Source organism: Arachis ipaensis, chromosome B1, assembly GCF_059453495.1.
Source record: "Arachis ipaensis isolate K30076 ecotype BB chromosome B1, ASM5945349v1, whole genome shotgun sequence".
Lineage (NCBI taxonomy): Eukaryota > Viridiplantae > Streptophyta > Magnoliopsida > Fabales > Fabaceae > Arachis > Arachis ipaensis.
Genome location: NC_142436.1, coordinates 2,681,954 through 2,689,653, shown reverse-complemented (window position 1 = coordinate 2,689,653; position 7,700 = coordinate 2,681,954). Strand labels below are relative to the sequence as shown.

General features: G+C 37.4%; 1 long non-coding RNA gene across 2 annotated transcripts; it reads right to left on the bottom strand.

Annotated features, from left to right (window-relative positions):
- Positions 1–3,197: 3,197 nt before the first annotated feature.
- LOC148575551 (uncharacterized) lies at positions 3,198–4,256 on the bottom strand. Of its 2 annotated transcripts, none has more exons than XR_015902170.1 (3): positions 3,939–4,256; positions 3,793–3,847; positions 3,198–3,704 (listed from the first exon to the last, which is right to left on the bottom strand). It is a non-coding gene; the product is annotated as an uncharacterized LOC148575551 (long non-coding RNA). The 2 variants fall into 2 exon arrangements; XR_015902171.1 differs by having other exon boundaries at positions 3,798–3,847.
- Positions 4,257–7,700: the final 3,444 nt, after the last annotated feature.

Genomic DNA, 7,700 nt, shown 5'->3' with positions numbered 1-7,700 from the left:
ATCTAAAAGAGTTAAATGAATTTGTTTTAGTATACATTGATGATATACTAATTTTTACAAAACAGGATAGAGAAGATCATCTTCAAAAATTATTAATAGTTTTAGAAAGATGTAAAGAAAAAGGATTAGTTCTTAGCAAAAAGAAAGCAAGAATAGCAAAACAAGAAATAGAGTTTCTTGGATTAATTCTATCCACTCAAGGAAAACTAAAACTTCAGCCAAATGTCCTAGAAAAGGTAAATTTATTTCCTAATAAAATAGAAGATAGAAAACAATTACAAAGATTTTTAGGGTGTATAAATTATATTTCTGATCAAGGATTCTTAAAGAATATAACAGAATACACTAAAAGCTTATTTCCAAAAATAAGTACTAAAAAAGAATGGAAATGGGATGAAAAAGATAGTATGCAAATTCAAAAGATTAAAGAATTATGTGAAAAACTTCCAGAACTTTATATTCCAGAAGAAAATGACTACTTAATAGTAGAAACAGATGCTTCAGACATAACCTGGTCAGGATGTCTAAAAGCTAAGAAAGCTATAAAAAGTTTGGAGCAAGGAAAAGAATCACTAGATTCTAAAAATTCCCCAAAGGAATTACTTTGCAGGTATATTTCAGGGACTTTTACTCCAACAGAACAGAGATATACCACTCATGAAAAGGAAACTCTAGCAGCAATTAAATCTCTTAAGAAATGGAAAATTGATTTACTACCTAGAGAATTTACATTAAGGACAGATTCAAGCTACCTAACAGGTTTCATACGATATAATTTAAAAGTTGATTATAATCATGGACGATTGGTAAGATGGCAATTATTTTTGTTACAATATCCAATAAAAATTGAATATATTAAGGGTGACAAAAATGTTATTGCAGATACATTAACAAGAGAATGGAGTTCGTCTACAACGCATTAGATCAAGAAATTCAGAAATACGAACAAGAACTCGAAAAATGCAAGCATTGTCAGCAAATAAGGACACAGATCCAATTCCTCAAGAAGGCCGTCGAAGCAATGAAATCAACACAACAACCAAAACCATCAGAGCTCAGCCAGCTAAGCGTGGTGGATAAATCAGGTGAAGAAAAAAAATAAAACAATTGCTGAAATTATCAAAAAATCTACCCAAGATAAAAAATATTATGTAATTTATAATGGCCCCATGAAAGGAGTATATGATGCCTGGGAAAAAGCAGCACCATTTACACATCAATCAAGGATAATTCATAAAGGAGGGTTTTTAACACTGGAAGAAGCAAAGGAATCTTTCAGGGAATATGAAGCTCTTCATCCAGAGCAAACCCTAAAAAGAGCAGATAAAGCTCCAATTCAAACCCAGAGAACAGGGATAATAAGAAACATTCCTACAAGGGCTGAAATCAAAGAAAAGAAAAGGGTCTGTAGATCAAATCTCAGAGAAACCCTTAATATAGTCCTGAACTGGACTGAAGAAAAAAGAGCAATTTTAGGATATTATCCTATTGCCAAAGAACAGCTAACAAAGCTGGTTATATTTCCAGATGCATCCCCATCGGACACCTATCAGTTTTTCCAGTATGGATTAATTGATACAATTTTAATTTTTAATGATCTAAAAATTATTAGTGAGTTTCCTGCAGGATTCGTTGATGCAGTGAAGAGATTTAAAAATATGATTGACAACGTAAATCCAAGGGATATATCCCTAAATTTACGAACAGTCAACCTATTTTTAATGAAGAAGAAGAATGCTTGGTTCCAGCACACCAAGTAATATTCATGTCCGTCTTCCCAGGAAATTTTCAACCAATTGATCAAGTTCAAGATTTAACAATCTACAGTCATGAAGGAAGGCTAGCCAGCACACTAGCAACGGTCTTCGAAAGAACTCAAAAGATAACAAGGGAATCTCACACAAGAATTAATTATAAAAGCAGAAATACTTTGCTTGTGTCTAGTAAAAGGAATGAAATTGAAGAAAGAGAGATGAGACTCTTAGTGGAATTTGAATCAGCATTCTACAATTTGTCTGGACTCTTAGAAAAGCTCCCTGAAGGGATAAAGAGGAATCTCTGCTATCTGATAAAAGAGAGAGAAGACCACAAGTGCCAGCTATGCGTCTCAGAGTTATTTGAAGAAAGCAATAATAAAACGGAATCAACCCACATGATAAAGGAAGAAGACAACGCATATGAAGGACACATAATGAAAGAGGAAGACAGCACATCTGAAGCATCTCTCAACATTATTGCATAGTGACGTAAGCGCTTAGGTTATAGAGCACCAACAATGTAGCTGGTGCAAGATAATAAACAATGACGTAAGCAATGACGTCATAAGAAGGGTAAGGATGGGAATTGTCCATCAGACCCAACCATTATAAATAGGTTGCTTAGGCAATTGTACAAGGCATCAGAAAATAGAAAGCAGGAGGCAAAGAGTACTCAAATGCTAGGAGAGCAAGGAGGAAGCTGCCGAGGCGATTCTATGATCTGAAGAAGAATTCCCATTAGGGAAAAATAGTTCTAAACTCCCCTCTGGAGTTAGTATTTACAATCTCCCCTCTGGAGATAAAAACACCTTATGTAAAATATATTAAATAAAGGAAGTTTTTCTCCAGAAAGGTATGTATTCATTCTAGTCTTTCAATTATGAATTATTTAGAAAGTTTAGAATTAACAGAAGAATCTGATTATTATAGATTAACTGCTTTATTAGATAATGAAAAACAGGCTGTTTTAAAAACAGAATTAAATCTCAAATCAAACGAAAATTTTAATAAACAAAACCTTTTAAAAGAAGTTTTTAATAGAAAAAATATAATATACTATGGAAAAATTCAACTTGAAGCCCCTATAAAGATAAAATCCGCCAATGGAGAACTTGAAATAGCTTTGATAAATGATGAAGAATTAAGTAAACAGATTGAGAAAATTAAGGATCAACAAAAAAGATCTAAAATTGGATGGATTCATATTAGTACTATACAAGTCTTAATCAAATCTACATATATGAAAGGAATTAATTCACCAATAAGCTTAGCAATCTGTGACAAAAGAATTACTGATGACCCAATAGATCAAATAATTGGAATTGTTCATGGAAACTTGGCAAATGTAAATGTTAAATTTAATGCCCATCTGGGATATGCTATACCTTTATCAACTGAAAATCTTGGAAGATCTATAAGTCTACTTCAAATCTACTTCAAATCAACAATTAAACTCATACAATATTCAAATCCAACAACCAAAATTCAACTAAGGATCATAGTTCACAAATCCTAGGCTTTTAACACAAAATACCTCATTATCACAACAACCTCCACAATAGTTATACCTCAAATCAATAATTCACCAAATCATTAGTTAATCAACAATAACATTCAACCATAATTCTCTCCAAATTAACATAACAACATTCACCATCCAAAATTAAAAACTAATTATCCAATAAACTTCAACCAAATATATTCATCGATAAATTACTAAACATTAAACATACACCTGCATTCCAACTTATCCAATGGTCATCTAGCCTAAGTTTTCACAGAACATTATATATTAAATGCAAGAAACCTAAACCATACCTTAGCCGATTTCCACGTAACGACCAAAGCTATTTATTCAAAACCAAAACAGCCCCTCAAAACTCAACTAATCCACTTCCTCCAAGTTCCAGTATTCACAATTTCAAGCTCCAATTATTTATTTTCAACCTAATACACATTCATAATACATATATACCCAATTTAATACTCAAAGCTCAAATTTAATGAAATTAAAATAGAATTATCATATCCTCACCTTACCCAAGCTTCACATAAGCAAGAGTGAACGTTTCTCTCAAGCTAATTGGATCCTAAAACATCAGAAATCAAAGAAATTCAATATTCCCACTTAAAATTCGAAAATTGGGGGAAGATGAAGCTGAGAGTGAAATAGCAAGTTACCTATGAAATTGTTCCGGTAGAAATGTAGAGCTCGACGCGGTGAACGCGTGGCCGCAAACGGTGCGGCGATCGGAGCTCGAACGGAGAAGTTACGGCGTACGGAAGTTAACGTGAGGGTTTACGGGAATGTCTCGTTCTTCTTTTCCCTCTGAAGCTTTCAGCTTCGTTCACGTTGAAATGAGGGGGACAAAGGCTTGGGTTCACTTAAAAGGGCTGGTCCGGTTGGACCGATAGCCCGGTTCGGGTCCGGTTCAACCGGTTCGGTCCTTTCGGTCCATTCTTGGACCGTTTTCTTCAAAATTAGTGTCAAAATTCTCGTTTCGATGAGCTCTACCCTATTTTGATATAATATTTGCATTTCTAATCCTCCTTATTAAAAAATAATTTATTAACTAATTATCTACTAATTTAACCGGGGTTTACATTCTACCCACCTAATAAAGAATTTTGCCCTCAAAATTCAAATATAGTTACCTGAAAAGAGATGTGGATAGTCCTTTCGCATATCTGATTCGAGTTCCCAGGTATGTTCCTCGATACCAGCTCGTCTCCAAGCTACTTTTACCAATGATACTTCCCTTCCTCGTAATCGTTTAACACTGGTGTCATCAATCCTCACCGGAATTACTGGGAGTGTTAGATCTTCTCTCACTTGGATTGGTTCTGGTTCTAGAACATGACTTGCGTCAGGATTATACTTCCGAAGCTGTGACACATGGAACACATCGTGCAAATTCGAAAGGTACGGCGGTAAGGCAATTCTATAAGCCACTGGTCCAATTCTCTTCAGAATCTCAAACGGTCCAATATAACGAGGATTCAGTTTCTTGGTCTTAATAGCTCTTCCCACTCCAGTGGTTGGTGTAACTTTCAGAAAGACATGTTCTCCTTCTTCGAATTCCAAAGGCTTTCGCCTCTGATCAGCATAGCTCTTCTGGCGGCTTTGGGCTATAAGCATTCGACTACGAATCTTCTTTATCTGCTCAGTCGTTTCAGCTATCATTTCAGGCCCTAACAAACTCCTTTCTCCAGTTTCATACCAACATAGTGGAGACTGACATTTTCTGCCATACAGAGCCTCATATGGAGCCATTCCGATGCTCGCATGATAGCTATTATTATAAGCAAATTCTATTAATGGCATATACCGATCCCAGCTCGCAGGCTGGTCCAAAACACAAGCCCTTAGCATATCTTCTAAGGTCTGAATAGTTCTTTCTGACTGACCATCTGTCTGAGGGTGATACGCAGTACTCAAGCTTAACTGAGTCCCAAATGCACGCTGAAAAGCTCCCCAGAACCTTGATGTAAAACGGGGATCTCTATCAGATATAATAGTAGAGGGCACACCATGTAACCTGACAATCTCTTTGATATACATTCGAGCCAATTCCTCCATTGTGCAACTTATTCGGATAGGAAGAAAGTGAGCTGATTTCGTCAATCGATCTACAACCACCCAAATAGCGTCATAACCTGATCGGGTTCTAGGAAACCCTATCACAAAATCCATTGCGATACTCTCCCATTTCCATTGTGGAATCTCTAAAGGCTGAAGGGTCCCTGATGGTCTCTGATGCTCAATCTTAACCTTCTGACATGTTAAACATTTAGATACATGCAATGCCACATCATTCTTCATACCTGGCCACCAGAACATCGCTTTCAAATCCTGATACATTTTAGTACTCCCTGGATGAATTGAGAATCCACTCTTATGAGCTTCCTTCAAGATACTTTGTCGCAGGTCTCCAACATCAGGCACAATAATCCGGTTCTTGAACCTCCATAAACCATCCTGACCTTCTGACACTCTCCACTATTTTCCCTGTTCAACTGCTGGTAATACCTAACATAACGCTTCACTATCTTGATGAGCCTTCAGAAGTTCTGATTTAAAATCACTTGAAATCTGTAACTGACTCAAACACAAAATTCCAGATTCTTCTCTAACTCCCAAATTCAAACCTTGAAATGCCTTCAGTAACTCTTCCTCCCGTAGCATCATCCAAGCTGCATATAAAGACTTCCGACTCAAAGCGTCCGCCACAACGTTCGCTTTTCCTGGATGATAATTCAATTCAAAATCATAATCTTTCAGAAGCTCCATCCACCTCCTCTGACGCATATTCAACTCTTTCTGCTAAAAAAGATACTTCAAACTCTTATGGTCTGAGAAAACATGAAACTTAACGCCATAGAGGTAGTGCCTCCAAATCTTTAAAGCAAACACAACAGCAGCAAGTTCTAAATCATGTGTCGGGTAGTTCATCTCATGCGGCCTTAACTGCCGTGAGGCGTATGCTACAACATTCTGGTGCTGCATCAAAACACACCCCAACCCTTTCAGAGATGCATTACAATACACTTCAAACGATTCACTTGGTTCAGGTAATACCAATACAGGTGCAGTAGTCAACCTGTGCTTCAATGCCTGGAAACTCTCTTCACATTCCGGAGTCCAAATAAAAGGTGTATCCTTCCTAGTCAACTTAGTTAAAGGTAAGGCGAGCTGTGAAAATCCCTTAATGAATCTGCGATAATACCCTGCCAAACCTAAGAAACTCCTGATCTCTGTCACTGAAGTTGGTCGCTCCCAATTCATCACTGCTTCCACCTTAGCAGGATCCACAACTATCCCCTGCTTACTCACCACGTGGCCGAGAAACTTCACTTCACTCTTCCAGAACTCACATTTAGATAACTTAGCATATAACTTCCTATCTCTCAGAATTTGAAGCACAATCCGCAAGTGATCAGCATGTTCCTCTTCAGTCTTAGAATAAACAAGAATGTCATCAATGAAGACAATAACAAACTTGTCCAGATACGGTCGAAAAATCCTGTTCATATAATCCATAAATACTGCCGGGGCATTAGTTAACCCGAAAGACATCACTGTATACTCATAATGACCATAACGGGTTCTGAAAGCAGTTTTCAGAATATCCTCGTCTCTAACCCTTATCTGATGATATCCGGATCGCAGGTCAATCTTAGAAAACACACTGGCACCCTGTAGCTGATCCATTAGATCATCGATTCTAGGCAACGGATATTTATTCTTCACAGTGATCTTATTCAATTGCCGATAATCGACACACAGCCGCATACTCCCATCCTTCTTCTTTACCAGTAACACTGGCGCTCCCCACGGAGAAACACTTGGTCGGATAAAATGCTTACCCAACAGATCTTCCAGCTGAGCTTTCAGTTCAGCCATTTCTAAAGGCGACATCCTATAAGGAGTAATTGAAATTGGACCGGATCCAGGTACCAACTCAATTGCAAATTCAACCTCTCGGTTAGGTGGGAATTCATTAATATCATCCGGAAACACATCTGGAAATTCACATACAACCGGAATTTGCTCTAAACTCTGATCATCACCTGATACTCCCGCAGTTAATAACATAATACCCTGACATTCAGTTCCAGAACAGATTACTATCATAGAATTCAAATAGTAACTATTCACCACAACTGGTGCTTCTGACCCTTCCGGCATAAACTGTACTGACTTTTCAGAACAATCAAGTAAAACATGATTCTTGGATAACCAATCTCCCGAGTATCACAGCGTCACCTTCCTGCAGGATACATCGTGTCCCCTGTCACCAATACTGAGCCTCACCTTGCAGTTGATAAGTTCCAAATTCAACCCATTGCTCCTCAGGGACCTGTTGGGCCTGCAACAACCGTTCCATAGCTTGAATCTAATTATCTGCGTCAGTGGGATTTGAGGTTCTCCTGAAAGTCGGA